Source organism: Botryllus schlosseri, chromosome 7, assembly GCF_051294905.1.
Source record: "Botryllus schlosseri isolate E-star chromosome 7, Bs_hap1, whole genome shotgun sequence".
Taxonomy (NCBI): domain Eukaryota; kingdom Metazoa; phylum Chordata; class Ascidiacea; order Stolidobranchia; family Styelidae; genus Botryllus; species Botryllus schlosseri.
Genome location: NC_137242.1, coordinates 24,842,343 through 24,858,309, shown reverse-complemented (window position 1 = coordinate 24,858,309; position 15,967 = coordinate 24,842,343). Strand labels below are relative to the sequence as shown.

Here is a 15,967-nt window from a genome sequence, read left to right as displayed (position 1 = left end):
ATCTAGTCCTTTGTGCATACTACAAGCTTCTTTTAGATAGGCATGGCATATTTTCATAAGTTCCAAAATCTGCCGGTGTTCTTGAAATACGGTTTTACGTGCTTCATAATGTAACATTGTTTGCATTCACTGTTCCCAACCGGGTGACAAGGCTTTCCTAGCTTTGTCCAGTCCTCCTTGGTGTACATACATTGTTGCCAATATTGTACCCTTGGATTGTCCCGCTCACAAGTGCCGAACAAAAGGCTCATCAAACGATCCCGAACCGGCGCAGTTTTTATGGTTTCCATTACCATTCGCTGCCTATGCGTAATATCGAACTGCATTGCCCACTCGTAGACAACCTTGTGATCCGTATTAGGGTTACACAATAGCCCGTGGCACATTTCTTTCTCTAATTATTTCAATAGTTATGATCTTCACAATACAATTTTTCATTTTTATTTATAATACATACAGTCCATTAACTCGATAATAGTCACATCATTCCACTGAATATCTTCATTTAAAATATTTTATTGTAATTTCATTATTCGTTAGTGCGATGCGATGTTGTAGGTCGAGACTGATAAAAAGATGATTGTTGCGAAAACATTATACTACCAAAAGATGCATAAGTTCCATTTGACATGATATTGTTATTAGACGGTGCGTCATTGTTTGTCGCAGATGATGTCAGAGAGGACGTCAAGAGAGTATTACTCATCGATGTCGAAGAGCTTGCTCTTATTTCTGCACTCTGATTCTGTTTGTTTGAGGAAGTTTTTATTAGCAAATATGGTTTTACTTTTGCTATTTTTCGATTTTTCAAGTGTTTTCTACGATAGTCATTTCGCCATGGCCATTCTTTGACCTTTTCATTACTTGCTCCCATTCCTTCAAAGAAGGTTTCTGCATAACGTCTAGTTCCATTTTTAATGTCCTCGAAAAAATCATTCCATCGTTGTAATCTCTCTGTCTTTTTCACCCCTCGAAGTTCCTCATACCATAGTTCGATATTTTCAATGGATAACTCCCATAATTGTTCTTTAGTTATTGAGGCAGACATTCTTTAATTTATGACACCTTGCTATTTTTACACCTTAAGAGAATATTATTTTCTTTCATTCGAGGATACCATCCAATATTGTCATCAACCTTTGTGATTTAAAATTGCAAATTGATTTGGTGCGACCTCTTCAAATTACTGGGTTTCAGATTAATTGAATGAATATATAATAACTACACACGCTGATTCTGATTAAATATTATATAAAATTCGCGAATAGAAATGGTGTCCTACTAGCACCACGATCTATAATTTATTGGCTAGAAAAGGTATGGCCGGGCGAAAAATATTTTTTTTTTTTGTATTAATCGAAAATGTGATGATTTTTTGTGTTAACCTTAAATAATGTAACAGCAAATCACAAATTCACGATATTTGTTGAATGCCTATCAAATAAGACTGAGTTAGAACCCACATACCGAATATCCAGATTACTGATGCTACGGCCCGCGGTGTCACCTAAACTAGGAAATGTCCCGCTAGCACATATGAGTCTGAGGCCTCTATGACTGATCTCCTATCTTATGCAAGCCCCCGGTCTATCCTATACTTCATAAAACTGTTGAAAATACTAACGCTGCTATTCTGGTACTCAACTCTTTCAACAACCAGATGCACGCAGCATAACTTGTTTCATAATATTCTTGCAAAACAATAAGAGAACATGACATTTTTGGTAACAATGCAACATCGTCAATATACACCCACCACAAATTATGGTTCCTACGGATTTGTACATTTTGGTCACCAAGCTCTTAAATACTATGCATCCTCCCAGGGACGCCAAAATCTATCGTAGCGCATGAGAGTTTCCTCGTCTAGAGGTTGTAACTGTTCATGATCTGAGGATAGATCAGATTCGCTACTATTAACTCCAGAGTCAGTGTCGGGTAGGGTATTCAGACTCTCATCCGAGTCTGTCAAATCACCGGACTCGGAATTCTGATAAGGTCTTAATTCATGATATGGGAAAAGATAGGATTCTATAACATCATTTCCAGAGTCGGTATCCGACGAGATACTCAAACTTTCATCCGAGTCTGTTAGATCTAATTCCGAATCAGTATTGTCTCCCCAAATCGAAGGGTTCTTTTCGAAATAGCTTTTCAAGGTTGCCTCGTCAATTTCTTGTTTACTCTCCTCATTTTCATCCCTTTCGGTATTACTATCTTCTGCTTCAGGCGATGGTTGGCATGATTTGAGAATTTCATCTATATTTTTTATAACAACAATCCACCTTCCGGTCCAAATCTGTTCATCTAGAACAGAGGGCTCCATGGCATCAGCACTTGTCATGGCCACAATTGTACCAACAAAAGGATGTATTGTAGTTACTGGGCCCTATATATACCAGGCCTGTGGAAATGCAATAAGCCCATGTGTCATTAATTTTCCAAGTAACCAGCAGGAAGATTCTGTTTATTTTGACGAGCCTTGGTGAACTGTGGCGCAGCAATGTCCAATGACAACATGCTCATTGCTACAATTATTGCGCATTCGAAATATTTGACGGCTAGAAATTATTTATTACGCGAAAATTTTTAGGAAAAAGCTGTTCAGGTTTCCAAACTCACTATCCATGATCATCAATAATTCGTGAAATGATTCTGGGCCCTTTAGAGCCCAGCCATCCATCCAATTGATGGTCATGGAGTGCCGTAATTATAGTTTGGTTTATAGCAATTACAATCTGAACACCATCGTATAGTTCATATACCTGATTTTAAGAAATTATACCTCTTTGCGTAAAAGTCGATGTCCACACACCGCGTCGTGCAGTACAAGTCATCAAATTCCATTGTCAATCATTCGTACCTCAATTTGAGCGAGGATTTACTATGCTACAATCTACTTTGTGGCTGTACATCCATTATTAAATTCAATTATTTTGCGGATCGAATATTAACCCATGGATATTGTTATTTCTATTGATCAGGCTGTAGAAACAATGTATCATTAAGGTTGTAATGGACCACTATATATCCGACTGACTGACCAGGACTTACGTGAACAATATATCTGGCTTTTAACTATTGTGTGATTTGTTTTCAATCTTTTGTATATAGCAAAGAGTTTTCATTGAACCTTACTTCCATTGTAGACACGGCTTAATACCCAAAAATCGCAAACTGTCAATATATGAAATAGAGCATCAACGCATGGCGCGCGCTGCTATTTTTTTTAGGGTTGACAATATAAACCAGCACAATAAATCGCAACTAGACTCGGATGTGCCTACTCAATTTGTGTTCACGTGACAATTCCAATAAATTGGGCAGAATTTTGGGTTCATAACCCTTCTATTCTGCACGCAAATTGAGGAAGTATTGATTATATGCGCACTATCTCGTTTGCTATAAATATTGGACAACTAAAAACACCTCATCGCCATCTATTCCGTGTTAGCTGTATCCCACCGAATTCAAGCGGTAAGTCAAGCTATAAGTCGATAGTTTCGGAAAAATAAGACTAACCTCAGCCTGGTGTAAATGACCATAGTAGACGACAAAACATCTTGAATAACCCAAATTAATTAGTTCATAGCGCCTCAAGTTATTATCAATATCAATTAGCTGATCAGGATATCTATAGGTTCCGGGCCAACATTTACAAGTACTTGATAGTTACTGACAACAGGTGCAAAGATAGTAAATTTATTTATTTATAATTAAAATGATATCATTTTGAGACGTCAATTACCCAGTTTGCTATATCGCTGTTGTCTCCTGTAAATTATTCATGACCCATTCCGCATACTAATCATTTGCTTTATTTTATACTCGTTACCGTGGATAGTTAAATTTAGTGCGTGCTCCTATGGTTCAGCTACCGTCCATAAAGATTTTTCGGGAAATAGTAACATCCCTTAAGTGAAATTATTGTTAATGTTTATCTATTTATTTCACTATAATTCTCGCCCAAAGTTGAATAAATTATGCCCTTTGCCACCAGTGAATTCGGGAAGTTAGATATGGCTGACGCATTCCATAAATGCGGTTTCTGCAAATTAGCTGTTTGTCCGTAATCCCATTACAAGTGCAACTTTGCCGATCGATCGTGCAGTCGCTACTGTGCTTTCCCGCACAGCTTAAATGAATAGAATGAACGATCTCTATGGGATTCAAAAATCCACCTTACAATATAAAAAACGGAAATATTCTTGTACATACAAAATAGCATCCTATCCTTTAGTGATTTTATGACCCAATATTCGTTCAGATTTCCATTTTCTAAAGGTTTTGGTGCACATTGTTCAATTATCAGGGCTGGCAGTTGATTATCACAGTTACCAAGTGTCGTGACATAGCCTACACATCAATGGTAAACTACCTGTGTTTGACGACGATGATCACTCTTTAATTGATCACGTCCCTTTGTCGTGCCTATGCGCACAATTTCGTCCCTAAAACAAGGCGCTCCCCATCATTTGAGACACTATGTGTATTCGTTACTAATTTTAGGCAGTAAAACCAAACCTACTTAGCAAATTGTACATCTCTGAGTTTAATTAACTGATAAATGAATATCCGGCTGTCTGAATATTTTAATCAGTAAATTGCGATTTTCACACATCTGAAATATTAAGAATCATTCAAATTTGCGCCATTTTGTTCAAATTCATATTTTTTTAATATGATATGACCAATTTTTAAATTGCCACTTTCCGATTGATTTTGAACTGATGTTTTCTGGTCAAATTTCAATGCACCTTACAGCCCCTCAATTTGTCACGTGGTCACATCTAGACTTTGACAATGGCAGGTCAATCTTGGTCCATACCCCCTAACCTTTCTAGAAGGCACAATAACCAACGCGCACTGCTACATATTACATTATTTTATACTGCTATAGAACGACACTCGTTTCTATGTTTTTAAATAATCTGTGTCACCAATGCTAATACTCCATTAATGAATTATTCATCTTTCTACAAAATCAATCTGTTTCGAGTAACTACCCATGTAAAATACAACTTAAAAATGTAGGTTTCACTACCCGCAAAAGCCAAAGAACCACTATAGCAGTATCATGCCCTTCATTCGTGATAATAAAAAATTTCGCACAATTGTCCAATATTAGCGGGCCAGCGTTTAGTCTGCCGAAATCTCTGTAACTCCTACGCCGTCTCCAACAATACTTAAAACGTACTTTTGTAGATGTAGACATGCAACCATAACTCAAAATACCTGTTCTGCATACTTGCTAATGGACCTTGCAGCCAAAACATCTGTGCGTCAATATGCCATTGCAACATTTACATTCCCACAGTCATTTATGGTTGCATTTTACAATAATTACGCCATCTGCTCCCATATTTTACAAACTAATGTATTACTCAATCCTGATTTGGCTTAGCAATACCATCCGAAAATTTCGCAATTATGTATTTCGCAATGATGTTCGTTGCATAAGCATAGTTAATACCGCGAATTTGCCTCGTACATTCTTAAATCCCGCACTCTTTTAGGCTTCTATAGGCAAACACAGCATAATTTTTAAACATTGTTATCTCAATAAAATTAAATTTAGGTTTTTGGTTAATTTTTATTTATGGACTCCAAACCACGCAAACGGACCGAACACAACACATAACAACACTCACTTCTATAATTACAATAATTCAGTAATTATTTCGCAATACCTATCTCAGTTTTTCGTGCAATGTTACTGCTGTAATATCCGTCTTTCGGTTATTCCGTCGAATAACCTCACTAAGATAGTTTTTTGAAGCGACTCTCCCACATTTCGCATAACATAAATACATACATCCTACCATTGCTGTTACGCTAACCGCAAAAATTAAGGCATAATTGTTAAGCGATTCCTCGAAATCCTTTTTATTATTAATATCAACAATAATTCTACCTGCTGAATATCCTTGTTCCATTTCTTTTAGTTTGTGTAATTCTCCATAGAAATTAAATGTAATTCGGTCCGGTCTGTCATATTTGGCAGTCGGTAAGGTACGCAGTGTACTGAGTGTAGTTATTCCTTCTTCTTCGACAGTAGGCGTAATTGAAGAACGTGCACTATTGGAAGTCCTCTTCCAACTTCTGATCACATTATTTTTATTTAATGATGTGGTTTCGCTCTGATAGTCCCCTGATGAAAGCAATGATGTTGATTTAGTTCTTACCTTAAGGTCATGTTCTATGTTTCGCTCATCCGGTTCTGTATTAGAGCGAGCCTTGCTGGTGATGAAATATCGGTGCGTTTCGGATGTCGTTGCTACTTGTGTTGTATCAAACAACATATTGAAATGCGCTCTTGGCGGTGTTGTGTCCATGATTTGATTTGTGTAATGACTCAATTGTATATAAGACTCAGGTGTCTGTGTAATCTGGGGTGTTTTCGTTATTGGCACGGATATGGAGCCTAACACTTCATCGTTTTTTGTGGGTATTTGATAAGCCATGGTATTCCATTGTAACCTAGCGTTTGCAGTTCTCTCCATTGGTGTGAGCGTTGTTAACTCACTTTCGGAAAAGGTGACTCCTGTCGTAGAAATACCAAGGCTTTTCTGAGCGTCCATCTTTGTAAATATAGCCGTAGACGGTTCCACAGTTGAGAAAATATTTGTGGGGCTCGTCCTGCGTCTTTCTTGTTCACTCACAGTTTTCACTGTAGTTAAGAATGTAGTAATAGATGCAGTCGGTATTGGGCTAGTGTTTTCTTCGCGTGAGGAATACAAAGTAGTCAATATGGCTGGGAGTGGTGTCGATGAAGTCGTTCCGGAAGTAATAATGGCCGATGTCAATCCTCTGGTATATGGTGTGATTGCAGTAGTTGTTAATGTGGACGCAATAATCTTCGATGTGTATGCATACGTTCGTGGCATAGAAATTGTTGTATCAGTTGTTAAATTAATTGTATATCGATTACTTTTAGTCGATGTTGGAGTTTCAGTCATTGGTAACGCCATTGTAGTTTCAATAATATTTGTGAAATCAGAAACGGGTATAGGTCTTCTTCTTAGTGAACTGTCATACTCACCATCTGCGTCATAATAGTCATAGTAGAATTTTCCAGATTCTTGATAACTAGTATAGTTGTTATATTCGTCATAGCTAAATCCCTCATATTCTTCAATATTATCATAATTATATCGTTTAATGTCGTAGTGATCCGTCCTTCTTACATCTCCCTCAGTGTTTGTGATGGTTTCCACCGTTCTTATTGTTGGTTGTTGACTAATTTCAATAGGAGTGAGATTATATAATGTACCAGACTTGCTATTGGGGACCGCCGTTCGAGTGGTCCCTTCATGATTGACAGGCCTTGTTGTTATTACTCTTGCAATACTTGATGGCCTTGCGGAGTTTGTTTTCATTTTGATATTCTCCTTATAGGCATAAGGTGTATATACCAATATACCCGCACATATTATAGCTTTGTAGGCAACGCTAGGTCGAAATAGCCGCATATCATCTTGAAGTTGCGCCTCTCTCAATTTGCGCGTCGACATGTAGCTCAATAGCCCCTCATTTATCCTACTCAGTTTCCGTTGCGTCAATATTGATCCTAGTTCTTGGCTTAAAGAATCCATTTCAGCTATTGTTATTGGTCTTTCCAGCCTCTCTAGATTTTTTCGCTTTTTGTATATAGGAAGCGACAACTGGCGTAAACGTCTTTTCGTTACTTCTACATAAAACATTCCTAGGCGGGCTAGATAATAATCAATATTTCTTGTGTTTTGTCCATTGTTTTGAAGTGATGCAGTCAGAACAAAATTGCCTAATCTCCCGGGTTGTTTACAATAGGATAGATTCTTGGGCCATGCTTCAAGCGGAGATTTTTGACCCGAAGGTCTCAGGGATGCAATTCGCAATCGACCATTGCTGTGATCTGCATACACGGGCTGATTTGTGTATGGATCATATAACACTTCCTTGAAGGTTAAGACCGTCTTTAAATCTCCTATTGTATTTCGACATACCTTCCTATTCTTCTTGCGTTCACATTCCAGGCTGCCTTGCAACATTGTCGGAAAATTATTTGTCCCCATTATCCGTCGAGTTTCATTATTCAGATGTTCACGAAGGGCATAAATCCTTAATCTAGACCATGTATGACCATCAAAGATTGCTGGCCTTTCTCTGGGACCGGTTTCGTTGCGAGCTTTTAGCCAAATTATATCGTGATGTAGCCTGGGTAGCTTGACTCGCGCTGGCCATTGACTGTAAGAATAGGTTTCCCGCATTCTTGTTCCTGGTCCTTTAATGCTGTTATCTATTTCCATGAACACAAAGTCTCTGGACAGTGTATTCACTGCCAGATTGTCTGCATAAAATGCACATCCTATACATTGCATCCCGCTAGTATTTTCGAGTACACATACACTAAATTCGCCTTTGTTGACCTTCCACCCCTCGATTCCTTCCGAATGCTGTTGACACCTTGCTGTCACCGTTGCATATTGTGCGAAGAGGTTCATTATTGATAACTTGTATACTGTCAACAGCTGGTGTATAGTAACTTCTGGGGTTGTATTAGGAGAGATTATTCGACGAAGATTTCTCGAGACGGCTATTGGAACACGTGATTCCCGTCTTACAACATATTTCCATGTATGTATTGATCCGAAATTATTTTTCCGACGATACGTTATGGCTCTGGTCAAGGCTGATAACATAATATCGGGAGATATTCGTGATAGTTTTCGATTGCACCCGCATTCTCTTTCGTATTGCCTAACATTGTTATATACCGCCTCTCAGACCTTGAGGGTGCAAATAACTTATACAATTGATCTTGGCCAGCTCGTGTTGGGCCAAATTCGGGCGTCTCTTCGTGTATTGGAAAATTATTTTCCATTTCACCTATTGGCCAACTCTCATTTAATTGGAATAGTCGATTAAGGCGGATGTATCTGAGACCTTGATACCGGAACGTTGTCCATCCTGTAAGATTAAATGTGATCTTGGGCACCACACTCATAGCAGATAGGGGCAATAGTTCGCCATGAATTTGCAAATATCCTCGGTGCAGTATTAAGGCTACTGCCAGCACAATCCATATTTTCAGGTAACAGTTCATATTATTATAAATTAGTTAGTATATCTGTGGACTTATAAAAAAGTTAAATTTTATACAAGTAAAATCCTTTGAGTACATATGTGTGCCCTACATTCCTGTCGATTTGGCTGTTTTCAAGTATGCAGGTACCGATGATATGTACATTGACAATTGAGTGTTCGTGTTCCGCCTTTGTACCTTAGGTTTTAACTTAGGACAGCAAAGACTGCTATAACGACAGCAACAAAACAAGATGATCCCAGCCCCCAATATCAAAATTACTGGAATTAAAACAGACCCCAGGCCGGAAAAAATTCCGCTCACTCCCTTACTGAATATTCCTCCGACCGCACCTAATCCGTCTTGTAGTAGATCTCCTGTACTATCTCCTACTGATTTTATCAAGCTTCCGGCCCCGTGTGCCATTTCTTCTATCGTTTGGCCCAAGTTCTTCATAAATTCTTCTCCTCCAACAAATTCGAAAGGCTTCACTGTAATATTCTCATATCGCCAATCAGAAATGTTCATGTACACACTCTTATTCAGATCTTCTCTCCAAACTTGCAAACCCAAATCCACATTCTGTTGGGCTTGATCTAGACTGATACGATTAGCACGTAGTTCCACTCCGATGTCATTCGTCTCATTGATGTAAGCGTCCCTATAGGCTGTTAATTGCTGAGCATGTTCTTTTATCCGTAACGTTCCTTGTCGGATTTTCGTGAGATATACCTTGCTGGAGTCAAATATTAACTTGCCAGTCAAATTAGCCAATTCGTCCAAAACCAATCGGTCGACGGCTAGTTCGGCATCACTCATTTCCTTATAGTTTTGAAAAGAGGTCAGAGAGGCTGTGGCTTGTCGTATTATCATTTGTCGGTTTCTTTCTATGTACTTTTCCATTAGTACAAGTCGTTTATTTGTTAGTGATGTCCTTACTTCCATGGTAGCGATCGTTTGATCCAGTTTTTGTTGTTGAGCTGTTTGAAGTAGAGAGAGCTCGTTAATCTTTCTCCCTAGTGCCGTGGACCTCTGCGTGGCCTGTATCATTCTGTTATTGATCTGTCGGCTAAGATCCACCGTCTCTTCATGTACCTGGGACGAAACTGTCGCAACGACGGCGATCGTGGATATTACGGCAAATACAAGACATATTAATCCAGACAGAAACCTTTTACGCCTTCTACGCGCACCCCGCTTGGTACTATCACTCGGTACTATATCGCCTTTAATTTCTATTGGACCCCCAGGGAACCGTGGTCGGTTTTGCTCTGGGTCAAAATGAATATGGTCCCAAAACGCAGCTTTCAAAGCAATTCCCCCCACAGGGTCACGGCATACATCGTAGTTCCTTGATATCCTGTTTTTACATGCCGTATCCGTTTCAGTAAGAGAGGGAAATCTTACCCACATGGGCGTAGTACCCGACTTAGATGGCACACCATCGTAAAGGTTATCAAATCGTCCAAATCGTTCTACAAGTCTAATATACGCCTTCCCCAGGTTCGGAAAAGACGGAAATATCCATTTCACTCTATTAGGAAATTTTGTCATTGGTAGATCGCCCCACAAAGTGACATTTTTTCCTGGCCAAAAGTTACACGAGTGAGCCATTCTATTGTAATACAATTTAGGGTCAAGGTTATACTTATTCCAATGGTTAGTCTTCCATTGGTTTTCGTAATACTCTTGATCAATCCATCCTCTCGTTTTCACATCCTCCCTGCATTGTATCAACTTCCGATAAAGATACTCCCATTTAGTCAATCCAGTCATCTCTACTTCTTGGATAACTATATCTGCCTTATCTGGTTCAAAAGCCGAGATTACTCCTTTAATTTCGCATCTCGTACAGATTCCCATTGTGACCCCATTCTTTACCAGATACCAGCATTGTGTAAAGTTATTGCTACTAGCATTGTACTTGCTCAATTCCCACATTTTTTCCCTGTCCTGATCTCTCATTCGCTCTTGGCGGCACGAAGCTTCAACAGCTGAATACTTTTCGAAGACTCGTAGAGTAATTATTTTAAATTTGGTCATCGCAAACATAGAGTAATTCCTTCCAAGTTCCCTAAACAGGTATGCGTTTCCAGACCAAAACCAGCGGATCCTATAAGGTCCTATCGGACGAATGAACGTATTTGTTTGATTAAGGACATCATAGGAAATATTAGGCGAAATTTGGCCCAGGCGCCGCTGACATAGACAGGTGCGTTCAAATTCTTGTACACTTGTCCAATATCTTCCATGTGGAAACGCCATTTGTTGTAATGAAAATCGCTCAGCCACTACGTAACCAAATGACTTACTGTAAAACAACTCAGGCCGTCTATATACATGTCGCTCCGCCGTTTTATTGAAGATGCTCATCAAGTGATAGTCCTCCCATTGTGTATCATTTAAAGTGACCCATTCCTCAGGCAGGGGTCCCCGTAGTTCACCTATCGTCCCCTGAGTGAAAGACCGTGCTCTACTTGTTACAGGATCTGCGAGTCCGTGCATGCCTTTCGCCGCCGTATGCAGCAACAAATCAGATGTACAAATGATACCAACAAGGATAGACAGAGGATAAGGAAGGAGGTCCATGGTACGGATAGTGGTGGTTCTCGCCACGTTATAAGTTAAATATAACCGCGCACTAACCCTAGGCTACCGTCTGTAAAAACACAAAATAACAGATGTCGTCATTTCCGTCCTAGAACCCTATAGCGGGGCTCACAGTTACAGTCCTACCGGAGACCCATCAAATTTGTCAAAATTATACTGTGGGTCATTGTATATGGTGCGCAGGAGTGCCAGGAATCGGTCAGTTTTTTGATGTTGACGTTTCCACAAAAACTCCCCTACGTAATCGGCCAAAAGGTGACGTGCTAAACCACGAGACCTATGTAAATGATATTTGAGCTGGCTCCAGCAACACTCCACTTCATTGGTACAGAAGGATGTCCGAGGGTCTTTAAACCAACGGGAATGGTCCACTACCCCGTGTATATAACCCTTCCCCCAGCTCTCTATGCCCTTATAGGAAGGGTAGGCATCTGTTAGAATTGTGGACCCTTCTGCGACATTTTCTACTATGAGTTTTCGGAATACTTCAGCAGTCCTGTCGGCAGTTATTTCTATGAACATTTTTCCGGTAGCTTTATCTATGCCTCCGAACCCCCAAATGGCTTTAACAGCTGGTCCTTTACCCGAGGCAGCCCGGCGCTTAGCTAAGTGCGTTTCATCAATGATAACACAGCCTTTTTCACCTCCTAAACGTCGTTTATTCCTGCGAAATTCGGCCGTACAAATTTTTCGCAGTCGTCCACACCAAGAGACCGTTGAACGTTGGCTAATCTCGGCTTCATGTGCAATTTGGGTTTGTAGCGCGTCATGGGCCCAAAAGTAGAATAATATTAACAATTTGGGAAGTTCTACCTTGCTTCCTGCGAATATCGAGTTTTTCCGTATAGTCGCCGTAGTATCACACGGGTTGCATCGCCACCTAAGTCCATCACCGCCCGTAGACGTACTCTCTTCATTCATTATTTTTTTACATCGTTTGCATTTCATCCTTCGCACCAACAACCCGTGGTCTCTCAGAAATAGCACACAGTCTCGTGTGTTGAGAAGCGCACCCGACTCGATCAAACTCAACACATTGTATGTTCTTCCCCACGTATCTGCGCAAGTAAACAATACAGTATGTGGCGTCCATCAACTCTCTACCGTCCTTTGCGGGTCAAAGCTTCTTTTTCTTGACATCTCATAGGTACTGATTCTCTCCTACTTGATCCCGTGCTATATATATGGCAGGGTTATGTTTTTCACTTGTTCCTTACCAGACCTTGTGCTTTTTTTTACCCTTATTTCAATGTCCATGAAAAACACTTACTATCCTACAACACACCCACTTTATGATGCAACAACTATTGCCGCGTAGACCTCCGGGTACTTATTGCACTTGTACCACGATTTCTTATGATCAATTTCATTGATTGGTTGAATAAGCATCATACGCTGACTACCGACGTGTATAGTGTATTGGGTTTTTGCTGTCGTGTGATTGTGGTTCAAGCTCACATCAGATAGTCACAAAATATTCACGAACGGGAAGTTGAATGTTTCGAGCAAACTTTTGTTAACAACGTAAGAAATTGTTTTTGAGATTGGCAAGGTCCATGCTTAGTTAGTGTTGATAATTGTTATGCTGACAGCGTAGGCTTACCATATTTTGAAAATGCAAAAAGAGGACACTTTTTCGGAAATTTGCAAGATACAAAACCGGAGTAGAATTCTCAAAAACCGGTGAATTTTTCCCACTTTGCGGTCGGTTAACAAAAAAAAAAAAAAAAAGGTCTTCACTTCCGCTCAGATCTCAAAATAACGTTTTTTACTCTACATTGCCAGGTGGATGACTAAAAAAAAAAAAAAAAAAAAAAAAGGTCTTCATTTCGCTCAGAGCTGAAATCACCGCTTTTCCTCCGAAATACCCGCCGGAGCTTCACTTCTGCGCTAATTTGCGGCATATCACTCGCAATTTCCTCTATATCTGACCTAAATTTTCAAAAAAGAGGACAAAATCTCAAAAAAGAGGACAAAAGGGCGTCCTCCGAGGACACTTTCAAAAAAGTCAAAAAAGAGGACAAATCCTCTTAAAAGAGGACGTATGGTAAGTCTATGACAGCGCCATGCATAGAGTGGTCCGAAGTTAAAATGCAAAGATTTTCAACCAAAGATGTTATAATGACTTGAAAATTGTAATATATGAAAGAGTTCACAGTACAGAACCCAGTGTTGGGATCAAGTCACTACCTTCGAGTCACGAGTCATTTCGAGTCATTGCACATTTTGACTCGAGTCAAGTCAAGTCAATCGATTTTCGAAGGTGACTCGAGTCAAGTCAAGTCACTCGATTTCTAGAGGTGACTCGAGTCAAGTCGATTCAAGTCAAGTAAAGTCACGAGTAAAGTCACAATTCAAGTCAAGTTGCCTTTTCAAAGTATGAGGCATGATAACGTCGTTGTCTTTTGCTAGCTGTCTGAAATACAGATTGAGTGGTCATTGTTTCTGCACCGATGATAGAATATATAGTTGAATATGCCCGCAAGAAGGCATCGATCACATATACGTGGAACTGCTTAACTACGTAAGTAATTGCATAGCCTCAGTTTATAGTTACCAGCCAAAAAGAGAAACGAATTGATAAGATGCAATACACGACCCTTTTACAAATTGATATGATACAATTCGAGCCTTCGCCAATGACTGAGGAATATATAAACTATATTCGAATTCAATTTCATTAAAACAAGAGGTTTGGTTAAGGCAAGAACAGAGAACAGAAATAGACATTTTGCTATTACATTACTTTACTACTAATCTACGTCAACGTAAGCTGTAAGCTTCGATCACATCGTTTGCGGTCAATTTATTTGTGAGACAACAATGGAAGCTCAGTGAAACGCACGATTATTGAATGATTGGTCGCTCTCATGGGTTACACCAGCGTTTCGTGAACAATCCGACCATGCAAGACACAGTGATTTTTATCGAAACCGATTTGCCTACTTGATGACTTGAGATTGACTCGTGAATTTTGCTTCGAGTCACGAGTCAATCCACATTTCTGATGCGCCGGGTCAAGTCAAGTCAAGTCATTTCAGCAAAGTGACTCAAGTCAAGTCATACGAAAAATGTGACTCGAGTCATCCCAACACTGTCAGAACCCGCCAAGGTTCGTTTGTGAGCGTGAACCTCTAAATTCCCGAGGTTCACACACACAGAACGTGAACGTGAACCTCACGTTCACACCATCCCTAGTTTGAATATCGACGTTTTCGGTCAGCATTACGATAGTCCTTTTTGGTCATGATTTTCACGATGCCGATCGTTCAGGGCTTATACCTGATATGTCTTGCTTCTTCATGGCGCGGTAATGGCCGACTTCAAAATGCCCATGTCTCTAAATCACGCGTAGGCCTATTTCGTCTTGAGGAAACGGTACCTAATAACGAAGACATTTGGTAACATGAAATAGCATGTAGCACTAAAAAAATTATATGAAATTGAATAAATTTTCAAAAAATACACTATTATATATGTTCATACACGAAATAATTTTGGCTGAGCTCCTTTGCTTCTTTGTAAATCTACCAGATTTTTTTTTGTAGATATGTGTAGTCTTCAGTGCAATCATTTGCATTTATCGAAATCAAAATCGCGCTACAGCGATTGATACGACGCTAAATACTCCGAGAGTCACGGAGAACACGGTTCGACCAGGATTGTAATGACTCTAGTCATGACTCGACTCGAGTCAGACTCGAGTCGCAATTATTGGGTGACTCGACTTGACTCGAGTCATTTTCTCAAAAATGAAAAATGACTCGACTCGATTCAAGTCAATTTGTGTATTGACTCGAATTGTACTCGAGTCATTTCGCATGACTCGAACCAAGTCATATGACTTGAGACCGTATCTACCAAGACATGCATTTCATTGTAATTTCGAAAAATAGTAAAGTTATTACACTACTATTTTTTCGTCTATCAGTACTGGTAGTTGAAAATGATACCAGAAACTGTTAAAAGTGAAAAAAATTAGTATATTATGAACGCGAAGCATTCGATATCACCGAGCAGAGTTGTAAAAAGTGGGTTTCACGTGACATTAACACGGAACTGAGCAGTGGACATAATGACTATGACTCGGACTCGAGTCAAAACACTATGACTCAGACTCGACACTCTACTCCATGACTTGGACTTGACTCGATGGTGAATTGAAAATGACTCGACTTGACTCGAGTCAAAACTATAAAAGTGAGATTGACTTGTGACTCGGAGCCTTGTGACGTGGTTACAACCCTGGATGCCATAGTGTTAAGTTATGTAGGGGCGATGTGGTACCGAAAA

General features: G+C 39.6%; 1 protein-coding gene across 2 annotated transcripts in view; it reads left to right on the top strand.

Moving 5' to 3' along the window:
• The window catches only part of LOC145442823 (uncharacterized), a 213,666-nt gene that overhangs the window by 44,758 nt on the left and 152,941 nt on the right, over positions 1 to 15,967 (top strand). The window lies entirely within an intron of this gene.